Below are 16,600 nucleotides of genomic sequence, written 5' to 3'. Positions count from 1 at the left end.
GAAAGGAGCAGGGAGTATTTTCCTGTGAGCCCTTCTCAAGCAATGGGAGCATCAGTAGTCTGAACCAAACAAATCTCTGGGAGTGGCCCTGTTTATGCATGTGGTCTCATGTCCAAGATTTTACCTTCATGTTTGTTCTTTGTCTAAAATCAGATTCCTAATTATGGTTTTAGACAACGCAACTATAAAAGTACTCGCTTTCCACAGTGCAACACCTGGCATTGCTTCCTTAGGAAAACAATTGAGCAACTTGGCGAGACCACATCTCTACAATAAATCAAAAAATCAGCTGGGCATGGTAGTGCGCACCTGTAGTTTCGCTACTTGGAAGGCTGAGGCGGAAGGATCGCCTGAGCCCAGCATGTCGAGGCTGCGGTAACCGGAAGCGGACACTGCACTCCAGTCTGGGTGACAGAGTGAGACTCCAATTCAAAAAAAAAAGAAAGAAAGAAATTGTTTCTGCCATCTTAGAGAGGGAGACCAAAATCTAACATATAATTAAACCAAGGATTGTACTAGTAATAACAATAACAAGTTTTCACTGAACTATCAATGTGTCATATTTATCTGGTTATTGCCTATTATTTTATCTAATCCTCATAACAACCTAAAGAGATACATATAATCTACAATTTACTGATGATTAATCAAAATAATACATGTCATGAATTGAATTGTTTTCCCAATAAATATATGTTAAAGTCCTAAATCCCAGTACCTATGAATGTGACCTCATTTGGAAATAAGGTTTTTGTAGAGGTAATCAAGTTAAGAGCTAGCAATTAACACAAAAATAGTAAACTTCCAGTTCAACCACACCCTTGGAGCATATTCCAAGGTCCCAGCTTAAAATATGTGTAGAGAAGAATGATTATCAGACTCTGCCTCGGAGGGTCCCAAGTTGTGATTATTTCCCCCTCATTCTAGGTAATTGCCAGAATTTTGCTCCATTTCATACTGATTTCTTTTTGATTGGACAAAGTTTTCAGAGTAAAAATAATAGTTTTAAGTCCAGGGTTCATCTCTCTCAGTTTTTACCTTCTGTATTTTGACTGTTCCTTCTCAACTCTTCTGTGCTTTGAAAAATATACTTGTATTTTATTAATTTAAACAGATGTTATAGTGGCAATTTAGTAAAAACTTGAATATTGACAAGTGTTTTATATATGTATATAAGTTGTTATTCAATTCAAATATTTTAATTCAATTCAAATTGAACATATTCAATTCAATATATTTGAGTTACTAACATATCTATAAATATATCATATATTTCTGCAGTCTTCTGACATCTACTGTTATAGTTAATAAATATATTGTCTGTCAAATTGCTGTTCCTTTGTAGATAATGTATTATCTTTCTGGCTCTATTCAGAGCTATTTGTCTTTGGGATTTTGGAATGTTAGTTAATGAGCCTAGTCTTATTTTTTAAATTGCTCTGCTTATGATTGATTAAATTCCCTGAATATGAAGTTAATTCAGCATTATTACTTTGACTATTTATCCGTCTCCTTATTTTCTACATTCTTCTGTGCCAATCCATTTTGATGCATATTGAGCCTTCTTTTTTAAATTCTCTTCATCTTTTAACCTCTATTTCATGTTCCATTCTCTCTCAAACTGTCTTATTTTCAGATTAAACGTTTCAACTTTAGCTGCATTTTACTAATTCTCAACACAGCTATATCTGCCTTTTGCAATTTTTTTTTTTAATTTTAAAGAGGTGGGGTACAATTCAGGGTTAGGTACATGAGTGGTAATCATACAGGTAAAGTTTGGGTACCCTTATTGATGTTAAGTGCCCTGTCTCCCTCTGCTGGCAGTGTTCCACTACTACCAATCCCTTTCTTTCAGTATTATGACAAATGTTCAGGGTCTGCTTATGAGTGAATACACGTAGTACTCAGATCTTTGTTTCTGTGACAACTAAGATAGTATTTTCTTTAAATGTCAGTGACTACATTTTTAAGAATTTTCTAGAAGGTATAGAGATGAGCTTTTCTCCCCAATAAGTTTAGACTTCTTCTTCATGCCTTTTTACTCCATTTTTAATTTATGTAACCATTTTAAACATTCCTATGTTGTAACTTGTGTCTGCTAATATCATTTTTCAAAGGTCTGATATTCAATATGACTGACTCTTGCTCATGCTGATATTGTAATTTGGAATTTTGAGCTTGTTATCAACAAAGCTATTTCTGTTAAATCTAAGGTCATCCTCAAGACCTGGCTATGGTTTGAATATTTGTCCTCTTCAAAATTCATGTTGAAACGTAATCCCTAATGCAGCAGTTTTAAGAGGTGTGGCCTTTGGGAGGTGACTAGGTAATGAGGGTGCTGCCTTCATTAATGGATTAGTGCTCTTATAAAAAGACTAGAGGAAACTAAGCAGTCCTTTTTGCCTCTTTTGAGTCTTCCACCATGTTAGAACACAGTGTTCAAGACATCTTAAAAGCAGAGAGTAGGCTCTCACCAGACACTGAACCTGCTTATATCTTGATCTTGGGCTTACTAGCCACCAGAACTATGAAAAATAAATCTTTGTTCTTTATAAGTTGTTCAGCCACAGGTAGTTTGTTGTAACAGCACAAGCAAAGAAATACACTTTATATTAATTTCTCTCCTTGGAATTACCCAGGTTATTTGGTGTAACTATCACATCAAACCCATCTAAGGAAAATGTTTCTATTTTCTCTGAAGCATAGTTCAAGAAAAAAGCATGTGTGTGTGTGTGTGTGTGTGTGTGTGTGTGTGTGTGTGTGTATGTGTATTTATCTGTTCCTTCACTAAGGTCAAGATTCCTGGCACTACATGGGTTTGGATGCCTTAATTTTATCTCCTCTCTTGTATTATCCAAATTCCTGTGTTTTACATTGGTATAATCATTTAAAATAAAATGCAAACCCTTTTGTTGTAGAAACATAAATGCTCCCATCACAGTCATAAATGTAATATCTATTTATCAGCCTTATTTCACATTCCATTCCTGTTTGGTCAAGAGCAAATGTCTTCACTTCTTTTTTTTTTCAAATATATCTATGCATTTTAGAGGAGGTTTATCATATTGTATTGTATTTTGTTATTTAGCAGAAGAAGAATTTTTCCAGTTACGTAGTCTGCCACAAAATGGAAGCCAGAAATGTTCTTTATGTAGAGGACGGGACTCATTTACTTACGTGATAGAATGAATCTTCAGTTTGGGACATGAGAAAATCTTCATAAATAATAAATGTTTGCATTCTAAAACTTTGTTAGCTCTGTTTATGTAATTATTCTCTCTTTCTCTGAATCAAGTTTAACCAGTAATTAATTTAGATATCTGTACTTCATCTGCCTGAGTTCAAAACATGTCCTGAGATTATCCAGCGCATTCAGTTTATACTGGAAGTACAGTCATTTGCCATATAATAACTTTTGGTCAATGACACACCACATATATGACAATGGTCTCATAAGATTATAATGAAGCAGAAACATTCCCATTCCCTAGGGACATTGGAGCTGTAGTAATGTCCAAGTGCAATGCATTATTCATATGTTTGTGGTGTTGCTGGTGCAAACAAACCTACGACATTGCAAGTCCTATAAAAATATAACACATACGAAGAGGGGGGTAAGATGGTGACAGGATCGGTCGGAATGTGAGAGTCTCTGCATGGGTGAGTGTGCATAAAGACCAATCTGCACCTGTCTGTGTGTGCAAGTGGGCGAGTGAATGTTCAACTGAGAGGATACATGGGATCAAGCACCCAAGGGCCCCCTGCAGAAGCAGCTGCAATTGGCCACTGCCCACAGAAAGATCCACCATTTCCAGGGCACCACTAGGGAAAAGGCAGCAGAGATCAGCACCATCATCTGTGGCAATCCAGGCACTGATAGCAGAGGAGGAGATCTGAAGCTGAGCCCTCTGAAGGATAGGACATTGGGGGATGCCATTTTGACACCATTTTCTCTGTTCTAAGCCAGGCAGGGACCTTCTTTAGTTCCCTTGACTCTGGGCAGCCTGCATTCAGTGAACTTCGCATGCCTCTGGGATCACCATCATTTGCAGAGAGAGGATATTCCAAATGCACCCAGAGAGACTGAAGCCCCACCCCCAACACTGGATCAAGCACAGACACATGTAGTTGGGAAATCTAGCAGGAGCTGAGTTTGGGTGAGTCCTAGTGTTGTCCCCCTCTTCCCAGCAGTCTGGGGGGCAACTGACCCATGTGGAGAGCAGCCTGCTGGGCCTGTGGGCTGAGAAGACTGAGAAGGTCAGAGGCTAGAGACTGGAGCCCAATCCCTACCACCGCCAAAAGTGGCGGCGCTGAAGACACACAGGTAAAAATCAATCAATCAATCAAGGGGAAAGGAACCTGAAGTTCCAGTAATGGTCGCAAAAGGGAGTTTCTTTTCTTTTTTTCTCCAGTCTCTCCACACATAGCTTTCTGTGAGAGCCTTTTGATTTGACCTGACTCTATTTCTCCCCTTTTTTCTTTTATCTTTTCTCTTTTTTTTTTTTTTTTTTTTGGCATATTGTTATATTTGAGGTACAGTGCATCTCAGATTTTTGTTGTTGTTGCTTTGTTTGTTTTTGTTTTGTTGTTTTCTTTAACTGTTTATGTTTGTTTGTGTGCCTGTTTTCCTTATTCTTCTTCTTTTCTTCATCACTCTTTCATCTTCTTTCTACCTTTCTCCATTCTTTTCTTTTTCTTATCTCATTTTGGTTTCTGGGGCATTACATACACCCCCACCACTTGGACATATTGCAAGTGGTGGGAAGTGGATTCCAGGGGGTCCATACACCAGTCAGTGGATACTGTGATCTTCAAATAACTTCTGAACCATAGCTCTCCCATTATACATTAATCAAATCTCAAAACTGCAAAAAGAAAGCACAGCCCTTATGGTTTCAGAATTGACCAAATCCAGAGGATCTACAAAAAGAAGAATAGGGGATTGAGCAAACAGAAGTAAAAGCTATCCCTCCATCACTGAGCATTGGAATTAAAAAGGGGTTAAAAAGGGAGGGCGTCATCACAAATGAAGAAGAACCAAAGGAAGAACACAGGTACCCACCAGACTAATGGGAAGACAGCACCTGAGAATACAGACTTTGGAACTCAAACAGTGAGGAGACCCCAGAACCAAGATATTAATAGAGAGAATGAAGAAAAATGAGGAGAGACAAGAGGAAAGATTAAAAGAGTTGATAACTGAGATGATAGCAATAAAGAATACAGTAACAAAATTTTTAAAAAAGAAACTGACAAGCTTGGAAAGCAGAATTAACCAAGCAAAAGAAAGAAGTTCAGCATTTGAGGATCAAAATGTGGAACTAACCCAAATTGTTAAAAACATAGAAAGGAAGCTTTAAAAGGTGGAACAAAGCCTCCAAGAGATATGTGACTATATCAAGAGGTGGAACTTATGCCTATTGACATTCCTGAGACAGATAGGGAGACAGAAACTACCTTGGAGCAAACATTCCATTAAATTATCCAAGAAAACTTCCCTCATTTCATCAGAGATGTGAACATTCAAAAACAAGAGACTCAGAGAACCCTTGCGAGGCATCAAATGAGAAGACCAACTCCTAGACACATAGAAATTCACTAACACAAAGTAGGTATAAAAGAAAAAATCCTAAAGGCAACAAGAGAAAAAGGTCAGACTACCTACTGGGGAAGACCAATTCGAATATCAGCAGACTTTTCTGTAGAAACTCTATAGGTTAGAAGAGACTGGAGTCCAATCTTCAAAGTTCTCAAGGATAAACAATTCCAACCAAGAATTTCCTATCCAGATAAGGTAAGCTTCATCAGTGATGGTGAATTAAAATCCTTTCCAGACATTCAATCCTTAAGACTTCATATTGCTTCCAGACCCATTCTACAAGAGATGCTTAAGAAGGTATTAACCATAAAAAGAAAGAAATAAAAGATTGTCCATATTCTTCCCAAAAATCCAGAAAAACAGAGAATCAACACAGCCTACATTGTGACTGCAAAATTGAAAACACATATACCAACCCAAAAATCAAAAGAACCAACAAAAAAAAGAACAAACAAACAACAAAAGCAACAAATAACTCTATAAGAGCCTCATGACAAAGATAAACTTTCACATATCAATAACCAGCCTGGATATGAATGGAATGAATGCACCACTGAAAAGACACAGAATGGCAAACTGGATTAAAAAACACAACTCTACAATTTACTGTTCCAGGAAATGTATCTCACAACAAATGATGCTCACAGGCTTAAAGTTAGAGGATGGAAAACAAATTTTCAGGTGAATGCCTCATAAAAGAAGGCAAGAGTAACAATCTTAATATTAAACAAAATAATCTTTAAGCTAATGAAAATTTTAAAAGATACAAAAGGACACTACATAATGATAAAAGGTTGAATCCATCAACAAGAAATATCCATCCTAAACATATTTGCACCCAACACAGAAGCAAAAGCTTTCATAAAGCAGCTATTAAGAAAATTTTTAAAATATATTGACTCAACACTATCATAGCTGGGGACCTAAATACCCCACTAACAACCCTAGATAGATCATGAGGCAAAAAATCAACAAGGGGATCTGGAACCTCAACATGATGCTTATCCAAATGAACTTAATAGATACCTACAGAACACTCCACCCAGTAACCACAGAATATGCATTTTACTCATCACCACACAGAACATACTCCAAGATCAACCACATCCTTGACCATAAATCAAGCATAAACAAATTTACCAAGACTGAAATACTGCCATGCACCTTCTCAGACCACAATGGAATAAAAATGAATATCACCACAAACAAAATTCCCCCAAAATGCACAAAGACATGAAAACTAAACAACATGATGCTGAACAACTACTGGATCAACACAGAAATCAAAACAAAAATTGAAAGATTTCTGAAAACAAATGAAAACTAAGAAAAATCTTACCAAAACTTCTGGAATGCCATGAAAACAGTACTAGGAGGGGAATTTATATCTCTACAAACACACATCAAGAAAATAAAAAGAGAACAAGCTAACAATGTAACAAATCACCTAGGAGCCGGAAAGGCAAGAAAACCAAATCCCTAACTTCAGCAGAAGAATCCAGATCACCAAAGATAAAGTTCAAATATGGGACATAAAAGACAAGAATAATGTAGAAAAAAGTCAGTGAAACAAAAAGCTGGTTCTTTGAAAGGATAAACAAGATTGATGAACCCATAGCCAGAATAACCAAGAAAAAGAGAGGAAAAAACCCAAATAAACACAATCAGAAACACAAAAGATCAAGTCACAACTGACCCTGAAAAAAATACAAATGATTATCAGAGGTTACTATGTATACCTGTAGGGAAACAAACTCAATAACCTAAATGAAATGGAGCACTTTCTGACATCACACAACCTCCCAAGCTTGAAACAGGAAGAAATTGAGATCCTAAATAGACCAATAATACCCAGGAAATTGACTCTGTCATAAGAAAATACCTGCAAAACAAAACCCTGGACCAGCAGAATTTCCTGCAGAATTCTACACAACATGCAAGGATGAGCTAATGCCAATCTTATTGAAAGTATCTCAGGCAATTGAGAAAGACAGAACTCTTCTCAAATCATTTTATGAATCTAATATCACACTGATACCCAAACCAGGTAAATATCCAGCAAAGAAAGAGAACTACAGGCCAATATCTCGTGAACATAAATGTAAAAATTCTCAACAAAATTTTAGCAAATCAGATCCAACAACACATCTCAAAAATCATCCACCTTGACCAAATATGCTTCACTCCTGGGATGCAGGGTTGGTTCAACAACCGCAAGACCATAAACGTAATTAAATACATCAACAGATGTAAAAACAAGAACCACGTAATTATATCATTAGATGTGGAAAAAACTTTCGTTTTTTAAGTTTAAGTTATTTATTTAAGCCATCTCCTGCCACATGCAAAGGAATGGAAGATCAGTATACTGGTCATCATTTGATACAAGTAAAGAAGGTGAGCTTAAAGTCCCAAACACATTTTCTAGTTTACATGCAGAGTAGTGGTCTAAACCAGTGCTGTGGTCCCTGGTGCCTGGGTGGTAGTCCAGATTCTCTTTATTCATCTTCATAGCCAGTTGGAAGCAGATTCACATGAGGGTTATGGAATAGAGTATGGTTACCATCTCCCCAGGGAAAGGACTTAGTCCTGATGCAGAAATGGGAGTAGGCGATGAATTTGGGTCTTTCATGCTTTCTGTGGTGCAACTTCAGCAACACATTCAGCATGCTCACTCCCACCCCAGGGACCACAACAAAGTAAATAAGGGCCTTCCGTGTGCGAGCTGAGTCCTCTTCACCTTGGGCACCACTAGTTGTAGGCCACCCCAGCTATGGGTGGGACTGACCCAGCAGCCAAGAAGCCTGACATCACCATTTTCCCCCTGGACTGCTGAAAAATTCTTTTAATAAAATCCAGCGTCCCTTCTTGATGAAAACTCTTGAATAACTAGACACAGAGAAAACATACCTCAAAATAGTAAGAGCCAACTATGATAAACCCACAGCCAACACTTTGCTAAACAGATAAAAATTGGAAGCATTTCTCCTGAAAACTGGAACAAGACAAGTCTGCCCACTCTTACCCCTCCTGTTCCACAAAGCATTGGAAGTCCTAGCTAGAGCAATCATACAAGTGAAAGAAATCAAGGGTATCCAAATAGGAAAAAAAGAAGACTAGTTATCCCTCATAGCTGATGATGTGATCTTATACTTCGAAAATCCAAGCCGGTCTCGGTGGCTCAGCCTGTAATTCCATGCTTTGGGAGGACAAGGTGAGTAAATTGCCTGAGCCAGCGGGTTTGAGACCCACCTGAGCAACTTGGCAAGACCTCATCTCTACAATAAATCAAAAAAATTAGCCAGGCATTGTAGCGCACGCCTGTAGTTCCAGCTACTAGAAAGGCTGAGGCGGAAGGATTGCCGGAGCCCAGCAGGTCAAGGCTGTGGTGGCTGGGAACATACCACTGCACTCCAGTCTGGGCGACAGAGTGAAACTCCAACTCAAAAAAAAAAAAAAAGAAAAGAAAATCCAAGAGAATCTGTCTAACCCCCTGGCACTGTTAAGGCAAAGTCTCCAGTTACAAAATAAACTTGCAAAAGAACAGTTGTGATCTTACACACCAACAACAAACAGGCAGAGAACCAAATAAAAAGCACGATCCCATTCACAATAACAACGAAAAAAACTGAATTACCTTGGCATCTTCCTAATCAGAGAAGTGAAAGTTCTTTACAACGAAAACTACAAAACTCTGCTCAAAAAAGTCAAAGATGACACAAACAAATGGAAAAATGTTCCATGTTCATGAATTGGGAGAATCAACATTGTTAAGATGTCCATCCTACCCAAGGCAATCTACAGATTCAACGCCATACCCATTAAATTACCAGCAGCATTCTTCTCAGGCCTGAAAACAACAATGCAGAAATTCATATGGAAACATGTATGACCACAAATGGCCAAAACAATCCTTAGTAAAAGAAAAAAACAGAAGGTATCACACTTCCAGACTTTAAACTTTATTATAAGGCTAAAATAATCAAAACAGCCTGTTCTTAGTACAGGAACAGCATATGGACCAATGGAACAGGATAAAGATTTCAGAAGCAAAACCTCAATTTCTCAATTAACTCATCTTCAACAAAGCCTCCACCAACAACCACTGAGGAGAGGAGAACCTATTCAGGAAATGGTGCTGGGAAAACTGACTGACCACATGCAAAAGATTAAAACAAGACCCCTGCCTATCACCATACACAAAAGTCAACTCTAAATGGATCAAAGACCTAAACATAAAACCTCAAACCATAAGAACTTTAGAAAATGCAGGAGACACCCTTATAGAAATTGGAACTGGCAACCAAATCCTGATCAAAACCCTAGTGCCCACGCCATAAGAGATAAGACAGACAAGTGGAACCTCATCAAGCAGAAAAGTTTCTGGAAAGCAAAAGAAGTCATTAAGAGAGCAGGGGACAGCCCACAGAATGGAAAAAAATATTTGCCAACTGTATATCTGACAAAGGCCTAACATCTAGAATCTACAAGGAACTCAAATGTACCAAAAAGAAAAAAACAAACAGCCTTATTACAAAATGGGCAAAAGATATAAATAGGCACTTCTCAAAAGAAGATATATGAGCAACCAACAGATACATGAAAAAATGCTCAGCCTCACTAATTATCAAAGAAATGCAAATCAAAACCACACTGAGATAACACCTAACTCCAGTCAGGATGGCCATCATCAATAACTCAATAAACAACAGATGCTGGAGAGGATGGGGGAAAGGGAACACTTCTACAATGTTGGTGGGAGTGTAAACTAGTACAACCTCCGTGGAAAACAGTTTGATGATTCCTAAAAGATCTAAAAATCAACCTTCCCACAATTCCCCATCTGGGAATATACCCGGAGGAATTCAGATCACACTATGAAAAAGGATATTGCACACACATTTATTTGGGTATTATTCACAATTGCAAAGACATGGAACCAACCGCCCTGCCCATCTAAAGAGAACTGGATTAAAAAATGTGGTACACATGCATGATGGGATATTACACAGCTATAAAGAGAAGGACAAAATTATGAACTTCGCAGCAACTTAGATGGACTTAGAGTCTATAATACTGAGTGATCATCTGTATACTTAACCCTGAATTGTACCCCACATCTTTAAAGAAATATTTAAATAAATAAATAAGATTAAGTGATCTCTCACAGAAACAAAGAACTGAGTAGCACATGTTCTCACTCATAGTGGACCTTGAACAATTATCATAATACTACAAAAAGGAAATTGACAGTAGTGGGAAATTGCCAGGTGGGAGGCACACCTCACCAACAAGGGTAACTGCATCATGACCATTTGTATACCTGACCCTGAATTGTACCTCACATTTTTAAAAGAAAAGAAAAAAAACAAATAACCAAATAGTGTTTGATAGCACAGTAGGGGGCCTATAGTTAGCAATAATATCTTGTATGTTTCAAAATAGCCGGCAGAAAAGATTCTAAATGTTTCCAACACAAAGAAATGACAAATGGCTGAGATCATGGATATCCTACATACCCTGATATGATTATTATACATTATATGCGTGTATCAGAATAACACATGTACCTCATAAATATATACAAATATTATGCATTATTTAAATACATAATAGAAGGAGGGCAAGAATGGAGGAGGTCATAAGTGAGACAGAAAAGAGAAGAAGAAAGGGAAGGAAGATGGGAAGGGGAGGGGGGAGAAGATACGTAAGAAAAAAGAACAAAGATATTGTGTAATTGTACTTAATGTTTTATAGATACAATTCAATTTTAAAAATCAAACTGAAATAATGATTATTTTCCTTGTTTGTGAGACAGTGAAACTATCTTTCCAATTCATATATCAGGCAATTGCATTGCGAGGATATTAAACTTGACCTCTAAACTTAAAATCTCAGTCCTATTGTGCAAAAAGTGAGTGTCTGAAGGCTTTTCTCATGAGAATTTAGGCATATTGTTCAATTCATTATTCTGTGGAGGCCAGGAAGAATGCAACCTGGTGATCATTATTACATGTTTATTACCTTGATGCACTGGGCAATCATTTTGACTAAGGAAAAATGAAAATAACTTTGGTACAACAGGAAAGTGAAGTTCATGATACTAAGCCAGGCAGTATTTACCTCACAACAGAAAAAAAATAAGGAGAAAAGTAATCTGTTAGTCTCAGAAATACATTCTAGCTGACAGTAGTTGGCTGTATAAATGTAGTGTACAGCATTCCTCGGACTTCTTTTAAGTCAGCATTATACCTGGAAAGTCAAGAAGATTGTTTTTTCTGCAACTGTGGAAAGAGAAGATACATAAATATGCCTCTCTTGGCTCAATTTACAGACAAATCAGCATTTACTTTTACAGTAGTATGCATAGGTCTAAGGAAACTCTCAACCTCCTTCTCAAACAGGACACAGTTTTTAATTCTAAGCATCCAAGTATCTATTAAAATACAGTACAATATAACATAATATAAATATAATACAGTAAACCCAGTGAATTTGTTGAGGAAATCTGCCAACATCTTGTCTTTCCTAGAGTATTGACTCATCTAATTCCTCTCCCCCACTATATCTTAACAGCAATATCTCTTGACAGACCATGAGAACTGTGCATAAATGTAAAAGCTGAGCAGAACATGCATTGTTCATTTGAATCAAATACTAAGCTCTTGAAATCTTCCTAGCAGAATATCAAGGCAGCTTTTAGGAATATGTTTGGGTGGCCCAAAGCTAAGGACTGAGTTTGGGGAGGGGTTCAAATTCCTGCACCTCATCCATTGACCTATTTTTGGGATGCAGCATACAAAGTGGTCCCCTCTTCTTTCTTACCACAAATGATATTGAAGACTGGGAAAGATCAAAAGGATCTGAAAGTGTCTCTTTTTCTCTCCCCCATGATTCTAAAATAAGATCTAATCTACTTAATAAGATATTTGAACTGGGCTCTGGAGCCAACAATATCTCAGAGAGAAAAGGAAAACCACAAAAATCACCAAATTTTCCTAAATAGCTCTTCCCCATCCTAGCCTACAATTTGTATTTTAGCTAAGAAATCAATGTAGATAAATGACAGAGACAAACCTAAATTTATCCAAAAAAATCCTTTTTTTCTAGGCACACAGGTAAAGTACATTCTCCAGGCTCACCTGTAGTTGGGTAGAGCTGTAGAACTAACTGTGGCCAATGAAATGACATGCACTTCTTCAAGGCACAACTTTACAACTTCCCTGATGTCCTTTACAGTCTATCTAGTCCCCTACCTCTGGTAGGATGCATGTTATCTACTGAAAGATGTTAAAGCTCTAGAAAATGATGGAGCCATGCAATGAAAGGAAACTAGCTTCCTGAATGACTGCGTGGAAGAAAGTTTCTAACTTCCGCATGCATTGGAGTTGTATTGTGTTAAGCCACTGACAAACTGGAAATTATTTTTCCAACAGCTGGCAAATTATCCTGGCTAAACCCAGGATGCCAGACAATGAAAAAACTGGCATCCAATACTAGAAAGAGCTCATAACAAGGAAAGATGTCATGCCTAGAAAATAACTCTAGGTAAAATGGCTAGAATAACTTAAAATAATAATGTTTGTGAGCAATTGTGAGCAATGTTTGTGAGCAATTTCTAGGAACATAAACATCTCTTTTGGAAGAGTCTGTGTCACTCAGGTAGCAGATATTTTCTAAGAAATGATTAACACTCACAGGGTAACTGCAGAGAGAAAGGCTATATAATCATGCCATCTTAGCCCCTGTCAATGTCAGTTATTGTTTCAGAACAACAGAAATGACAGATACAGAACAGAAACAAAAATGAAACTTGATGAAAAAAATAATAATGTTTGCTTGACACTACCAGTAACATTTGGCAATTTCTGAGAAATGCATTGTTTTAGCAGCAAATTGGCTGGTTTTCCAGCAGGTAACAGAGAGAGTATATAAATATGTGCTCTTAAAGAATGGTCCTATTACTTTTAGAGGTCACAGGTTAAGAGAAATTTTTATAATGACTTTGAGTAACTAAGACTCATAGAAATGTTCCTGAGGAGAAATTATGTGTATAGCAGTCCTACTCAAGTCTGATAGTCTTAGGAGAAATATCATCGCACAGAAAAAGAGCAGCATGGGGAAAGGGATAAGTTGACAAAGAAACGAAAGAAAAATTTGAAAGTATGCCCAAGAAAATCCTTTGAGTGTGATTATTAGCACATGGAACTGACCTGATACAAATAGATCGAAAACCTATTCGGTTTCTAAGGGAGTGTTTGCCAAAGAAACATGAGTTTGGCTTGTAAAGAAAATTTCGACTTAAAATTTTAAAATGCGTTGATCCTATACACAAAATTACAGCTAGATAAGAGAAACAAGTTGTAATGTTTTATACTCCTGTAGGAAAACAATAATTAATATATTACATGTTTTCAAATAGCTAGAAGAGAGGATACTGAATGTTTCCAACACAAAGAAATGATAAATGTTTGAGATGACGGAAATACTAATTATCCTAATCTGATTACTATACATTAAATTTATTAAAATATCACCACATACTCCATAAATATGTACAAGTAGTATGTATCCATTTAAAAATAAATAAATAAAAAATTTAAATTGCTGATCCTAATACAAATAGGAAGTAAGCTCAAATAAAGTGTCACTCCAAAAGAATCACGCTCTTCAATGTCTTTTTTATATAAGGTTATGAAAACTTTAATAAAGGTATAACCCCCAGAGGTAGAATGATAGTTAAAAAACAATAGAGAACAATGGTGAGGACATTAAAACCAATGGTCAGGAGAGTTCCACTCAGAGAATAAAAGCAGTGTCAAGTCTGGGAACTTAATGTCCCCGTTATCTGTACGTTAAAATGTTGCAATACCTGGCCTCAAAGTATTCTAGCATTACCACAGACAATTTACCACTAACTGAATTCCATGCTTTACTTCCAGTGGGGAATCGTTATGAGTGGTACCTAGTTTTCTTTTCCACCATTAAAAATGTGGAGGAAGGAAAAAAAAATCACTGTTCTAAGAGAAATAACACCTGGATTGGAAATGGAGAAAGCCACACACATTCAGAGATCTTAGACATTCTGTTGCACACCATGACCAGATGAGCACATGGATGGTCTCCCTTGGGAAGGGAGTAAATATATTTTATATGTAGGAGAAAGAGAGATGGATAATTCTGACCCAACCTTTCTTGCAATCAACAGGATCTGAGCGAAGAGACCAGTGAAATGATAGAGAAAATGATGCCTCTCCTAGTTTGGGCCCCTAAAACCTTTTGTTTGCCTAACAGCCAGATTCAAAAGCACCAGTGCAGGTCCCTAAGGGCCTACAACCTAAAGAATCCACAAAATAAAAGCAGCGTGGGTCCCTAAGTGTTGACATTGAAGAAAGCCTCCATGCGTTATGGACAAGAAGTAAACGCTTATTATGTCAAGCCATTGTGCCATCTTTGCTACAGTAACCAATTTTATTTGCATTGACTAATTCTATGTATGATGGGTTTTGGTATGCTCTGCCTTTGCTATCTACAACCTGGACCATGAAAAATTTCAAAAACTACAAACCTATCCAGTCAATATCTAAAAATATGGCTCAACCCCTACACAACGTAGTAGGTAAAAATGGATTTAGGTATCAAGCATGACTAATTTCTCACTCCTGATTCTGGACCCTATTAGGTGAGACCATTTGTAACCTATCTTTTTTGTTCAGTTGCCTCATCTGCAAAAATGGGAATAATAATTCAGGGGCTATTTTAACCATAGCCTCTCTGAAAGTAGTTTGCCTCTAGGTTTAGAATGCTAATCACATAAAGAACTCAATAACTAATTTTGGTTGAATAGGTGAAGGAATAAACAAATGTTACTATTCCCTACAGTCCTCACCCAAATACTTATAGTGTGATATATAATAAAATATAAAGATATGCACTGTTTTATGAATATCTGATTCGTTTCAATGTTTTGATATAGACTTTTAATGTCTCTGGAGGAAAAAAAATCTTAGTGTATTAGTTGTTAAGTTTCCTTGACTTTTAAATTAATCACCCAAATATCCATATGCCTTATACACATAAATTACAGTATCTCCTTTTCCAAGCTATTGTTTCTCCAACCCCTAGGTGTTAGAGATCCCAAGGAGTTTTCTGTACACAAAGTTGGCAGTCCTCTTCTAAACACCTGAGCTTGAGAACAAGAATTCACCTCAACAGTATTCTTGTGAAGAGCCACAAGGGGGCACTGTTGACTTGCCAGTCCCAAAGAGTTTACTTCTGGCATATGCGTAGGTTGTAGGACGGCACAGCCATGATGTCCTAAACTTGGTCTCTGAAGTATCAGAACGCTCATTGGTAATACCCATGTGCTTAGAATACACAAAAAAGTATCAGGATGGCTAGGTACTAAGAAGCTTCACTTGATGTGTGGAAAATGTAGCATTGTTCCCTCAACAATACTTAGGCCTTTGTTTTGCTCATTGACCACCGAATAGGCTTCCTTTTTGCACCAATTTAATTCCAGAGTACTTGTTACTCTTTCTTGCCATTGGGTTTTGAGTTGAGTCTGCTGTGGTGCTGAATAGCAATGCTTAATATCAGATCTTCCTTCTCAGAAGACTCTGTGTTCTTCATGCAAATTCCTCATGCAAATGTGACTAACCTGCAAACCCAGGGGGAAGGAGAGTGGCTCTAGAAAGCCACTCCCACCCATTTCATGTTCTAAATACACCCTCTTCCAATACAATTGGAGAATTGTCAACCTGTATGAACAAAATGGTACTTCCCAGATTTTCTCAGTTAAAACAAACTTACAAAATATCTGTACCCACCAATTTGCGTTTTTAATTTATACTATTTTATTCTATCCACCCAAGACAGTCCTCAAAACTTCTACTGAAAGGGTATTTGTTATGCTATGTGAACTTCATAGCAGAGTTGTGTCTGCTCTTCAAGGTCTGGTTCTTTGAGTTATCCTGCCTGGGCCCGCCCCCCTCCACCCCC

At 37.3% G+C, this 16,600-nt stretch overlaps 1 pseudogene; it reads right to left on the bottom strand.

The window, feature by feature from the left end:
- Window positions 1-15,807: 15,807 nt before the first annotated feature.
- Window positions 15,808-16,600, bottom strand: part of LOC103267054 — a 4,633-nt pseudogene continuing 3,840 nt past the window's right edge.

The sequence above is a fragment of the Carlito syrichta genome, unplaced genomic scaffold (assembly GCF_000164805.1).
Source record: "Carlito syrichta isolate Samal-C Ts95f unplaced genomic scaffold, Tarsius_syrichta-2.0.1 Scaffold307833, whole genome shotgun sequence".
Taxonomy (NCBI): Eukaryota; Metazoa; Chordata; class Mammalia; order Primates; family Tarsiidae; genus Carlito; species Carlito syrichta.
The sequence above is the reverse complement of the archived record's forward strand: the minus strand, read 5'-3'. Positions and strand labels throughout refer to the sequence as shown.